Genomic DNA, 14403 nt, shown 5'->3' on the forward strand with positions numbered 1-14403 from the left:
GTTACACCAGCAAATATTGCTTAGCGTACGCTATGCTGTGCCACTTATGGTGCTGTGAACCTCTCTTGGGGTTTGTCATTCCATTACACTCTCTGAATGGTTGGATGTTCACTGCTTTCCTCTACACACATCAGCCCAGTTGCCACGACACCACCATATACAGGGTGTGAGATTCATACATATTTTACGTTTAATGTGGCCTTTGTGCCTCTTGTGTGGAGAAAGCATTATCATATAAAGAGGTCACTTTGTCAGTGCAGGGTGATGGGAACAAATGGGAGGAGGGGCTGCTGACATCGGTGCGATTTGATGGCCCTTCTCATTGTGAATGGTGCTCTTGGCTTTTCTATGAACTGCACTGCAGCACATCACAGAAAACTGCAGTCGCTCACCAAAAAACTGCAGCAGTTCATAGTTACACCAGTGAGTTCATAGATACACTAATAAGGTTGAATTGCTGATGAACCAAGAATAGGAGAGATATGAAAAGAAATGCATCGAATCCTGTAGGCTATGCTATTGTGTCACTCTGGGCCAAGATTACCTTATCTTATGCCATCTGAAAGGTGCAGTGATGTGTAAGTGTATGTAATGTGTGAGTAATTTGTGTGTGTACTAGTGTGTGAAATCATCTTACTGTGCTTTTGTCATAGAATGCTGAAATAGTGCAATAATGAAAAAGACATATTTTGAAGTGCAAGCACTTTCAGAGAGTGCACTTTCATTAATAGAAATTGTTTGTATGGTTTAAAATACTGGATGAGACCTGATGAACCCTATACAGAAAACCTTGTTACAGCTCATCACGTGGGACTGGTTGTTATCATCACTAAATGACTCCTATTTGAATCTGTCTTACTTATAGGTCTAAATCACATTCTAATGTTTCATTACACCCAATAAAGCTGCCCTGCAATGTTTACCAGTAACGAATCCATCTGTTTATCCCTGTATTTCAGCTCTTTCTGTTGGTGTTGACAATGAGCTTTAACTTAGGAACCTTGTATTCTTCTATTCTGTTCATTTCTGAGGAGCAATAACACACTGTTACTGTATCTTGGAGGTTGTGGTTACACTAGGCTTGTCAATGATGTGGTAGGTTGACCTGATGAATCAGTTGTTCTGTGTAGAGAATAGAGAACAATGGATGTAAATGGCTCAGTCTGGTTTTTTGGAAGGTGAAATAGGGTCAACACTCTCTATGAAAAAATGGGAAAAGGTAAAGGCACAGATGTTTATTTTCTTCTTCCTCACTGTCTGGCTGAGTTTATGACCAAGATCCAGAACAATGATTAGCTGTGAGTTGGGATTATAATTTAATCTGCTCACATGCTATAGTTGTTAGAGCATTGAGTATGTGTACATGTCAGGGTTCCAGTCTGGGTCCTGTTGGAGTCTGTAATCACTGAAATACTATAATTACTGATTGTGTATATTTTACCTCATATGGTGCATGAAGCTTTGTAATCTGCCTATAAAGCAGAGAGGAGAAGCCATTAGATTCTCCTACAACAACGGAAGTACAGCTCTCAGGATTTAGCTGCAGAGACCTGGATTTACAGACATAAACATAGATGCCGTGTTTAGTTTACCCTTAACAAAGATCTTAATGAAGAGCTGAGTAAAGGGCCAAATTTGCATTTTAAATTAACAGCTACACTGTAGCTTTTGGCTGCAATATAAATTTATACTCAAATAAGAAGAGGATCACAAATACAAGCAATTTTATTTGTGTTTTATGGTTTCTGTTATTTATATTTTGTGCTAACTTTAGGTAATTTATCATTCTGTCAGTCAGTATTTGCTAGCTATCTAACAACTTATCGATAAGACTTAATAATAAAGCTATAACCTATAAGATGTATAAATCATGACATTTTTTAATTTATAATTTTGCTGTTTAAATTATAATATATGTGTTTGTAACAGTGAAAGAGAATGGACTGGTGTTGTGGGATGGATCAGTGTGGAGGAAGGATTATTAAAAAAAACAACCCCCACATGGTTCACCTGAACTCTGAATTGGCTTCAGGTGAATATGTTTGTTTAGTGCTTCCCTAAATATGTCCACTTTTCCACATATAATTTATATGTGTTTTGGGAACTGTGGTTTGGTGAGCTTGGAGAAACCAGTGAGTGTAGTGTGTATGTATGTGGGATAAGGCACTTAAGATATTGATGGTGAAGAGATAAACCTATAAAAGCACAACCTCCCTCCAAAAGACAGAGGCAAAGTAGCATTAGGTCCATACAGGGACATGATAGCACTCAACTGCTCTGGCAGTGCTGGAGGTCTTTGGCTTGTGCTGCTTCATAAGAATTTGGGATATAAGGCATTTACAGAGATATACTGCCTCTTGAAACTATTGTCTATTGAACATAACCAGCTGCTGAATGTGAACTTCATCTCACCCATGATGTTCTTGCTCTGTTATGTGGACTCTGTATTTGAGTGTGTCAGGAGTGAAGCACGATGTTACCTTCAGCTCGTAAGTAGGTCATGTGCCCCCCCCCCCCATACTTTACTCTGATTGTCCCAGAGTCATGGACAGTACAGCCTGGGAGACCCTGAAGAAATGATCAGTGGCTGAAGCTTTTTGGCTGTGATCTCCATTCATTTACAACTGATAATACCAATTTTGTTCATAGCTTTAAATGAACACCAAGTCATGTTTTATTTTAACTATTACTGAAAGTTCCTCTGTAAATGCTAAAAGCTTGCATGCTTTCAGATGGGCTAGTAAAGGTGTGTAAATCTACCTTAAGGTCTCTGACAGAGTCGCGGTGACACTGAGACCCAGCACTTTAACTCCAAGTGAATACGCACACAGTATTTTAACGTAAAGAACCTGAAAACAGATAAAAACAGATGGAGTCATTCCTTCTCAAAAGCCATGTTTTACAAGCACTTAAAGAGCATTCCAGTAAAAAACCAGCAGAGCATGACCTGGGAGCATGACCTGGTATCATAGCAGGAGAAATTAGGGTTCATTCCTGCAGGACCTAGGACACTGTAAATGTGGCATGGGGTTGTGTGTGTCAATGTAATAATAAATTAGGTAACATGCATGGACTGCAGTTTCTTTTGTTTTTCATAGTGAGAAAGCGGCAGAGAATTAGAGAAACATGGCAACAAGGAAATCAAGAAGAGATTCTAGTGGGCGTTTCCTGATTTGAAATTTTGATGAAATGGTTAGTTTCATAAGCTTAAAAGCATAGAAAAATGTGTGTGTGTGTGTGTGTGTGTGTGTGTGTGTGTGTGTGTGTGTGTGTGTGTGTGTGTTTCTGAGAGAGAGGATCACTGAGAGCACCTATAAAAAGTCCATTGAACTTTGAAGCCCAAATAAAGTCCTATTATCTGTGCACCTCTATGGTAAGCAGAGAGTTGTTTCTGCTGACAGCCTCCAGCCCTTTCAACTCTTTCACTGCTTGGCCATCTGTACTGTGCCTACTTGGTGAGTGATAAAAAATAGCCTTTCCACTCTAAGCCAAATGGCAGACTGCTGGAGGGAGATTCTGCTCATTAACATTTTACTCCACACAGAAAAAGAGAAGGAACTAGCTGTCATCCTCATTGCTGGAGCTAACCTGCACCATGTGTATATCTTGATGTAAAACAGAGTAGCATTGGTAGTGTAATGGAGACATCACAGAGCATATCTCATTCAGCATGGACATTTACTTTTACATTTACATTTATGGCATTTAACAGACATTCTTATCCAGAGCGACTTAAAAAAGTGCTTTGTCATTTACTCATAGAATATGTTCTAGCCAGTACAGTAGGCTAGAGTGCAATATACCAGTGAACTAGAATACTGTTGAAATGCTGATGCCAAATACATATCTCAGACAAAAATAAGTGCAATAAACAATAAGTACTAGAGTTTGTTAGTCAACCTCAGTGTAATGAGAGCATGAGAGCAATGGTGGACTTTAGCTACTGGAGATGGGCTTTGTTTATTTTAAAGTCTGCAAAAGGAATAAATTAAAAGTTTGTTGTACTGCGGGTATGGAGCAATATACCATGTGTTATTCCACATAGATGAATAAATGATGCACTGATTAATAAAACTGCACGTGACTACTATGTTCAAACTCTACCGCACTCTTTACCACAGGTTTGACATATATTTTCTGTCACCTTATTTATGTCTCCTTTATATATGTGCTGCCTACAAGAGTCAGTGTGAAACCACATCATCCCATCCTGTGTCTATCTCCCTAAGTTTTTTTTTTTTTTTCTGAAGGACACACACACACACACACACACACACACAAACTATTTTTGAATCAATAGCAATAGGTTTTTTCCTCAGTCCCTTACAATAGCTTGTATTATGAGAATATGCACTTCAACTTGTTAGGGAAAAATACTATTAGTGAAAAGACTTTACTGATAAATAGCAAAAGACTTTATTATTGTAGATATTTCTGTCTTACTCACTCCACCCCACCCCCATTACTTGTTCCAAATAAGAAAGGTGGGACTTAGCTCCCCTTCTCTTCCTCTCTCTCTCTCTCTCTCTCTCTCTCTCTCTCTCTCTCTCTCGCTTGTCCTTCCTGCCTTCCCCATCCCAGGTTGTGGTAATTATCTGGAGGGTGGGTGTGAAGCCCTGCACACCCCTGTCCCCTTTAGCAGGGGGAAGGTGGGAGATGGGGAGTGGAAATAGCACACAGAGAGAGAGAGAGAGAGAGAGAGAGAGAGAGAGAGAGAGAGAGAGAGAGAGAGAGAGAGGGAGGGAGGGAGATGGGACATTTTAGACATGAGAATTTGGGCCCAGAATGTGAGAAGATGGATTACCTACAAAACACTAAGCAATTTATCACTGTCAGAGAGAAAGAGAGAAGGATCTCTGAGGGTGGAGGGAAGCAGGAATGAGACCAGAATGGTCCAGTAGTAGAACTGATGCTGTGATTTTGTGGTTTTAGATTCTCATGTTCAGTTTGTGTTTATGTGTGTGAGCGTGAAGACTCTACTCTAGCCATGCCTTTTGTGCCGTGCTACACTGATTCTGGGATTTTGGAAATGATGCACAGTGTTACATGGACACTGTCTTGCAAATTGTTCTGATATGGGGTGTACACCCTTGGGAATTGCTGGTGCTCCCCTGTACTTCTCAGTTCAGAATAATTTATCACTTCATATACGATGTCAACCTTGATAGTTAGTTGTATATTCATATAAAAATAACATTGAAAATTCAGTTAACACGGCAACCAACTACATTAATCATGGAATGGAACATGGACGTAATAATAATAATAATAATATGTTTATTTTATATAGTGTCTTTCTCACACTGAAGGTCACTTAAACATAATCACATGACAGATAACAACACAATCAGCAAGATACGTCAATACAAACAAAACACAGCAGTCCAAATCCCAAAATTAAGTACTGAAAACAAATACGTCTTAAACTGTGTTTTGAATTATATGACAGAAGATCATGTAAATTTTGAGGAGGTGAATTTCAGAGTTTAGGAGCTACAAAGGTCTGTCTAAACCTAGGACAGTCTAAACCTAGGACAGTGTAAACCTAGGACAGTGTAAACCTGGGACAGTCTAAATGTAGGACATTCTAAACCATGGACAATCTAATCTTATGACACTCTAAAACTAGGACAGTTTAAATGTAAGGCAGTCTAACCCTAGGACAGCTTAAACATAGGACAGTATAAATCTAGAAAAGTCAAACATAGCACAGTCTAAACCTAGGGACATTTTAAGCAGTCCTAGCCTAGAATACCTAAGTGCAGTGTAGGTGGAGTGTAGTGGTGAAGGAAATGTGAAGGAGCAAGTTCATGTAAGGCTTGAAAAATTATGACATATCCTTTATACTTAATGCAATAGGTAACCATTGTAATTTCTAAAGAACAGGTATGATATGGATGAATTTTGCAAAGAGGGCACTGCAATAATCCAGATGAGAGTTAATAAAGGCATTTTAGCATCATTATTACTAAACATATGTCGGTGTCTGATATTTCAAAGATGGTAATAAAGGTTTCATTGAGTGCGTTAATGTGTTATTCAAAAGATAACGAGGAATCAAAAATGACCCTGAGATTGTGAACATTTACAATGTTTTACCTGAACTTTATAAATATCAAGAATTATATCATAGTGAGTACAAATAAAAGCTTTTGGAGTAATTATTAGTAAAACTCATCCAGTACTCAATATTGCTAATACCTGTAGTTAATGAAGGAAGAGGCAAAAGTAAAGAAAGAATATAAAACTAAAACTAATATAGATCTGTGTGTCATCAGCATAACAATGAAAACAAACCATGCAGATGATGTCTACGTGGGAGAATGTATATTATGAAATATGTCTACGTGGGAGGATGTATATTATGAAATATGTCTACGTGGGAAGATGTATATTATGAAATATGTTTAAGTGGGAGGATGTATATTATGAAATATGCTTAAGTGGGAGGATGTATATTATGAAATATGTCTACATTGGAGGATGTATATTATGAAATATGTTTAAGTGGGAGGATGTATATTATGAAATATGTTTACGTGGGAGGATGTATATTATGGAAAGATAAAAAGGAAATTCCTGAGAGCAGATCCCTGGGGAACACCATAAACAACATGAGCAGTACAAGATTTATATTTCTTAATAGTGACATACTGTGTTTTATAAGTAAGATATTGTGATGGCCCAGGTGCTACAGGGCAAAGAGCAGGATGCACAGACTTCTTTTGACACAGACAACATTTATTCCCACTCGACAAGAAGAATAAACAGTATGGCACATACATATAACCTGTGCGACATGAAGACGATGAACAAGAAACACCAACATGAACAGCTAGCAGTGCAAACTAGTCATCTACCATGAATATGTACATCTAACACAAAATGACCAACAACAAAGTACACACCACCAGGGGTTTAAATACATACATAAATGACACAAATAACTGGGTGCAGGTGTGTGCTAACAAGGGGGGTGTGGTAACAAACAAGATACAATGAACTGTCAATAGTGAACTCCCACTGCACGTGGTGGGACGTACCATGTAATCAGTGGGAAGGACAGCATACTGTGACAGATGAATTAAACCAAGAGAGTGCAGTAGCAGAAACACCAATAGTAGAAAGATGAGCAATAAATATAAGAAACTGTGTCAAAAACAGGATTAAGGTTTAAAAGGAGAATACTAATTGCACCAGAATCTGAAGCAACTGGCAGATCAAGCTTAAGTAGAACTGTCTCAGTGCCATGATCTAAAGCCAGACTGGAACTGTTCAAACAGGTTATCTGATGCTAAGTGAGACAATAACTGAGTCACATTTTTTTTTTACCAACAATTTAGTAATAAAGTGAACAATCTGGTCAGATGTAGACTATGTTACTTTATGGGAAATAGCTCTACACTGTTGTATGGTATGAGAGATGGATGTAGACTGGTAGGATAGGACTCTACACTGTTGTAGGGTATGAGAGATGGATGTAGACTGGTAGGATAGGACTCTACACTGTTGTAGGATATGAGAGATGGATGTGGACTAGTGGTATGGGACTCTACACTGTTGTATGGTATGAGAGATGGATGTAGACTAGTGGTATGGGACTCTACACTGTTGTAGGGTATGAGAGATGGATGTAGACTGGTAGGATAGGACTCTACACTGTTGTATGGTATGAGAGATGGATGTAGACTAGTGGTATGGGACTCTACACTGTTGTAGGGTATAAGAGATGGATGTAGACTGGTAGGATAGGACTCTACACTGTTGTAGGGTATGAGAGATGGATGTAGACTAGTGGTATGGGACTCTACACTGTTGTATGGTATGAGAGATGGATGTAGACTAGTGGTATGGGACTCTACACTGTTGTAGGGTATGAGAGATGGATGTAGACTGGTAGGATAGGACTCTACACTGTTGTATGGTATGAGAGATGGATGTAGACTAGTGGTATGGGACTCTACACTGTTGTAGGGTATGAGAGATGGATGTAGACTGGTAGGATAGGAATCTACACTGTTGTAGGGTATGAGAGATGGATGTAGACTAGTGGTATGGGACTCTACACTGTTGTAGGGTATGAGAGATGGATGTAGACTAGTGGTATGGGACTCTACACTGTTGTATGGTATGAGAGATGGATGTAGACTAGTGGTATGGGACTCTACACTGTTGTAGGGTATGAGAGGTGGATGTAGACTGGTAGGATAGGACTCTACACTGTTGTATGGTATGAGAGATGGATGTAGACTAGTGGTATGGGAATCTACACTGTTGTAGGGTATGAGAGATGGATGTAGACTAGTGGTATGGGACTCTACACTGTTGTATGGTATGAGAGATGGATGTAGACTAGTGGTATGGGACTCTACACTGTTGTAGGGTATGAGAGATGGATGTAGACTGGTAGGATAGGACTCTACACTGTTGTATGGTATGAGAGATGGATGTAGACTAGTGGTATGGGACTCTACACTGTTGTAGGGTATGAGAGATGGATGTAGACTGGTAGGATAGGAATCTACACTGTTGTATGGTATGAGAGATGGATGTAGACTAGTGGTATGGGACTCTACACTGTTGTATGGTATGAGAGATGGATGTAGACTGGTGGTATACAAGAGGTCTGTAAACTGCATTACTGGACAGTTTAAGCTGGAAGCTGGATTGCCGGAGTTATGATCCTGTGGAGGACCACTGAGCACTACTGCGGCATGTCTATAAGTGTCTGGGCACTGGTGTGTAGCATGTGAAAGGGTCTGCATTATCTCTGACAGAGCTGTTTGTCGGTGTGCTCAGGGAGGACGCCAACACCGATTTTCTTGGCATAGTCCACCTCCTGGGTATTTTCTCCTGTGTTGGATCAGGAAAGCAACCAGACAGCAAACACACAAGCCAGATCCTGCCTAACGACTAGCTAGCCCTCACCCAGGAAGCACATGCTTCCTATGGGACCCATGATCCCAAGCACCACACCACCATAAGCAGTGCACATTTCATCCGAAAGCACAAGCACACAGATATATGATTGACTAGTGGACATTATGGGGCCTCAGTGACATGACAAACACTTCAGTCATGCCATTCAGGAGCTCTCGTGGTAATCTTATACGTAGGTACATGTGATTTACTCTTCTACACAGGTACATGTGCTTTGCTTGATAAGCTTCCATTAAGCTGTCTGTGCTCTGTATTTGGCTATGCACTGTAAGGGCCTCATTAATTATCTTTTTGTGCTGAGAATGTGATTGCCAGTGTTCTGCCTTCACAGAAGATCAAAGGTGCCTTCTTATAGGTATATGTGTGTTTATCTGTTGTTCACTTTGCTGTTAATTAAATTCACTTTATCTGCCCAGCTCATAACTAACAATGTGTTTTGAGGCCCTTCTAGCTATGGTTTGTTTAGCTGAGGAGCACAGGCTTGAACCCCAAGCATCTAGAGAGAACTCTCTAAACTGAGGTCTGGCTGTGAACAAAACAAGATTGAATGAAAGGGGACTGAAAAAATGGACAGAAGGGTGGTGACCTTATAATTTTCCCCATATGTGTCATGGTCAGTGTACAAACACAGGCAGGCAGAGATTTTTTACCTCTCAAAGGTAATTTATCCTAGTTGTTAACACATGACTTCCCACACCACACTTCCCCAAGTTTAAATTGGTGTAGTAAATCACTATGTGTCTGTGCTGCTCACTCAGCTCCTCTGAAAGTGATGGAAAGATGATTGGCTGATAAACACAGCTAGAAAGATATAATTTGTTACCTTGGCCTTCTTAACCTGCCACTATTAAACACTAAGGGGAGCAATCAGAACATGGATATTGTGGGTAAAGGGTATTGTGACTTTGTCAATGCCCCACAGTGACCCCCCCTCTCTTCTACCAACCCTTACCTGCTTGACACTCTGTCTTTGTCCTCACTCAGCCACCGTCGAGCGGATGGTGAGGGCTCGTTCTTCAGCATCCTGAGGCTGCCCTGATCTCAGGTCTGTTGGCTCCACTCACACTGGAAAAACAGGCCTGACACATATGCTGCGTTAGCAGCATACAGAGAAATACTTGACGGCAGAGAAACGCATGACTAATTCATCTAGCCGAATTCATCTCTGCTCTTAAATCAGAGTAATCAGACGAAAATAATGGTGTGTCAGCTTTGCCTGTACAAGATGAGAATAAGTACGTACCTTTACTCATTCCGCAGAAGCACCTTGAGCTGAGTCTAAAGTGATGAAGGTTGACTCTGCTGTATAAGATAAGTCAAATGCAGATTGTGTCACTTCATGCAAAGATTATAATGCGTGATGCATATTGAGGATATATCTAAAGTAAATAGGCTGACAGTGAGCTGTGTTATTATGACTGACTGGGGTGTGTGTGTGTGTGTGTGTGTGTTAGTGTATGTGTTTACGCATACTGAATTGGTTTTGTTGTAAATTTACTTGTCGGGCTCACTGTAAAATCTTTCACAGTATTATCTTTCCCCTTTAATCTCTACCTGCTGTCTGCATGGAAATATATCAATACAATTCCCATTCTTATGACCAAGGGAGCACAGTTTATGGAAGCACATGCACAGTCTTGTCAGAAACAGAATCCAACCACTTATGGTGCCCCTTCCATTGCACTGGGAGAAATGTTTTCATATAGCAATATAGATGTGGTGCAGAGCGAGCCATAGGGACACAGCGCTGTTCTCAGAACAGGTGAAATTCTCACTTGATGCTTCCCTTCCACATGGTCTGCTTAATCTAATCAGCTCTGCTTCCCGACAGCTCCAGACACCTGGCCAGGCTTTATAGCCAGGCACAAAGGTTCTTCCACTCAGAACCCTTATCTGCACATTTTCAACACTGCCACATTTATTACTCTGGACAATGTTTTTTTAATGCCATATATGCATTTTAATATTTTAAAACCTAAATTAAACATTTTAGAATGTGTCGAGTGTTCAGGACTGATTATGAAAGAATGATGCGTTTCACTGTGCCTAAGCAACATTTATAGTGTGTATCGTGTAGTGTGGATAGAGGGTATTGAACATGTAGTGTGTTTGTATTGTGTGTATTGCATGTATCATGCATGTATTGTGTGGATTGAACATGTAGTGTGAATGTATTGTGTGTATTGCATGTAGTGTGTATGTACTGTGTATATTGCATGTAGTGTGTATGTATTGAACATGCGTTGTGTGTATTACATGTATCGTATGCCATGTGAGTCTGTATTACACTCTTTTCAATAGCAGCTCACCTCTGTGTGCAGTCAGATTGAACTTATTACAGGAGAATCAAAGCAGAACTATGGGCTTTTTTGAGAGGGCACCTCCACTTCCTGTGTCAGATCCCTTGGCTACAGGGAGCTCTAATTTCCTATTCTTCTCTCTCAGGGCTGTGTTGCTGGTCAAGCATGAGCTTTATGGCAGTTTTTTTGGCAGAGAGATGCAGGCAGATAGCATTAGAGAGTAAGCGATTGTGATCTATGTATGGTTCCCCCTTTCCACTGCCTACTCTGGACTCTCAAAGCAAGTAGGCTGGAGGGGCCTGGTGTTGAGCAATCCATTTGTGATGTCCTTGAATTAAAACGTGACCTTATTACCCAACACAGTCACACTGATTTTTTTATTTTTGTTTTGCTGGCCCCTCCCCTTTAGTAAATGACTCCACACTGACGTGGAAATCATTTAATCAAGTTAAGCCATTCCATTAAACCATTCCATTTGTGCAGCTCAGAATACAATTCAATACCGTTGTTTATATCCTTGTATATGTCCTTGTATGAATCATATATACACACTCACATGGGTATTATGCTGTTCCATAGCTTTCATCCACATGTCTGACACACTGCCCCATTTATCTGGTCATTCTTTTGTCTGGGTGAATTCACTTTAAACTGTTCCGTGAGCATGTCCAAGCATAAGCAATTCAGGTTAGTAAACAGCAAGGATGCTCTTTTTATTTTCTATTAAGAGTACCACTGTGTACTTCTGTGGAAGTGACATGTAATAAGCATTGATTATATAAGCACTTTTTAAGACCCCCACGTCAACAGTGGAATACTTTTTAGAAAAGGTTTGAGTCTGTCCAAACCACATCCCTTCAGCAAAGCTGTCCAGAGCACCAATACAATGGACAAGAGGTGAAACCACAGTTCATTTTTATGCTAGTATCCTCTCTGTGAGTTTCCCCCTTAACTATCCCAGACACGTCCTTAATTTGCTCTTAGAAGGCTTCTACCTACAGGCTTTATTATCAAACTGCTTGTGGACATTGTTTGTGTTACGAATTGGTATGAAAATGGGGACACAGAATAGCTGCCCCCTTTAAAAACATAACTACATGTCACGGAATGCCCCCCACGAGTCACGTGGTATGGCCCACCACGTACAGGGGACTTTACGTTCGTTGCCACGCCCTCCATGATGGCACGCACCTGCATGGGCTTAATGTTGTGTATGTCTGTTTATTTAAACCCCTGTCAGTGTGGGCCTCATTGTTGGTCATTGTTAGTGTCGGTGTCAAATGTTAGTGTTAGTGTAATGTTAGTATCAATGACTGTGTAGCCACTGTTAGTATAACCCAACGTCTGTACCATTCTATTTTGTCATTGTTACTGTTTATACTGTTTGCGTGTTCCCATCTATGTGTGAGTGCCACGAGTGTCCTTTATGTTTCATGTCGTTAAATGTTTCACATCGTCTCTGTGCGTCCTGCTCAATGCCCTTTGGCACTCGGGCCATGACACTATATAACAGACACCACATAACTGATCTGTGGTTTTGTCACAAGAAAACCAACATTTTACTCAGTAATTCACTCCATGTAAGAGCAAATTTAGAGATTCAGTACAACATGAAGCACTGCTGTGTGCTTTAACAGCACAATGTGCCAATAGCACTCACCTGGATGCAGAGCCGCAGTGTTTTTTAATTTTTAATGAATAGTTCCCCTAGGATGGAACATTAAGAGACAAATGGATGTCTCAAGCTTCAGTGAGGCTGTCGAGCATTATTGAGTCCTAAGCTTTAACATGGGAGAGAACACATACACACAAGCATGCACACACAGACATAACTCAGTGTCTCTTTGCGCTGCACTCAACTGTGGAGTGTTTGCTTCATACACTGCCATGCAGTGCCACACACACTCTGAGGGTGAGGCTGAATGCAAAATAAACAAAGGCAGACTGGGTTTTCATTAATTACCACAATAATCTTGCAGATTTAATTCTAAATCATAAAGGCTCCTCATTACACTCAAATCTTCTCTTTCTTCTTTCTTTCTAGTACATCTTCACAATTTTAAAGGAAGTGAAGAAAAATACAATTTTGCAAAATGCCCTGTACAGAAGTGCTATTTCTATACATTTGCATTTATGCAAAAATACTTGGCAAGGAGCACCAATACAAAGATTAAGATAGCTCTACAGTTTTTGTATATTTACAATTGAGCAGCCTGTATATCTGCTTTGTCTGGTGTGTTAATCTTACCAAAATAAAAGTCATTTTGTGTGTTCTGAGGATTTATACAAGATGTAAGCTATATGTTCTACAGAAATAGAACATGATCTGACTAACTGCATAATCATAATTTAAGTTATTTATGAATAACATTTTATTAGCAGAAACATTTTCTTATTCAGAAATTGCTATAGGCTATGTATAGGCTACATATACATTGGATATCCAGGGTGTTTTGGACTGTTTGATCATGGTATTACTGTGTGTGGGGCTACTTTTGACTTTGTGCACAGTATGTCCTTATACATTTTAAACAAAATGTCTTCATGATCCATCAGTACTACCAAGCTAGCAACTTTAGCTACAGTTGTATTCATGCATGTGACTACACTCAACAGATCAACAGAATTCCTTAAAGCCTAAGACCTATCTGAAGACCCACTTTTAAGATTTAAAATAGAAAACTCCTACAATAATACATGAGGAGGTGATGATAATCGATCCTTTGGTGCTATTTTTTTTTATTATTTCTTTTGCTGTGTTTAATACATTTACATGTAGCACCTCTAGGGTAAAAGCAGGACACAGTAGCATAGTTATTATCTGTGTCATGTCATGATGTTTTTCTCTGTAGTGGAGGCTCCTGAAGGGATGCAGTATTTGTGCTATTTTGGAAGATATTGAAGTGTCTAAATAATATTACTTATCTGTGTTTGTGTATGAGGTCCATGCATTTTTCACATAGACCTACCATGTTGGGAAGGAGGAATGATCCAGATGTGTATCTTTTCACTAAAAGCAGGTGTGAAAGGCACATGTTTTGAATTGTCTGGTGTCATAAAAACTTTAAAGTGAAAAGCATGTGCATTCAACGATTCTCTTCATCTCCCCGTCTTTCTTGTTGTCTCTCTCTTTCTCTCTCACTTGTTCTCTCCCTCGTTCTCC

The 14403-nt window shown here is 39.8% G+C and overlaps 1 protein-coding gene across 5 annotated transcripts in view; it reads left to right on the top strand.

Moving 5' to 3' along the window:
* Window positions 1-14403, top strand: part of kif26ba (kinesin family member 26Ba) — a 75982-nt gene that overhangs the window by 3226 nt on the left and 58353 nt on the right. Inside the window, exon 2 of one of the 5 annotated variants that reach the window (XM_081721600.1) lies at window positions 9925-9985. The exons of the other annotated variants lie outside the window; for them this stretch is intronic. The gene's annotated coding sequence lies outside the window, so the exon portion shown is untranslated. The remainder of the gene's footprint in view (window positions 1-9924; window positions 9986-14403) is intronic. 5 annotated transcript variants of the gene reach the window in all.

This window comes from Electrophorus electricus, chromosome 10 (assembly GCF_041902795.1).
Source record: "Electrophorus electricus isolate QZ-2024a chromosome 10, ASM4190279v1, whole genome shotgun sequence".
Taxonomy (NCBI): domain Eukaryota; kingdom Metazoa; phylum Chordata; class Actinopteri; order Gymnotiformes; family Gymnotidae; genus Electrophorus; species Electrophorus electricus.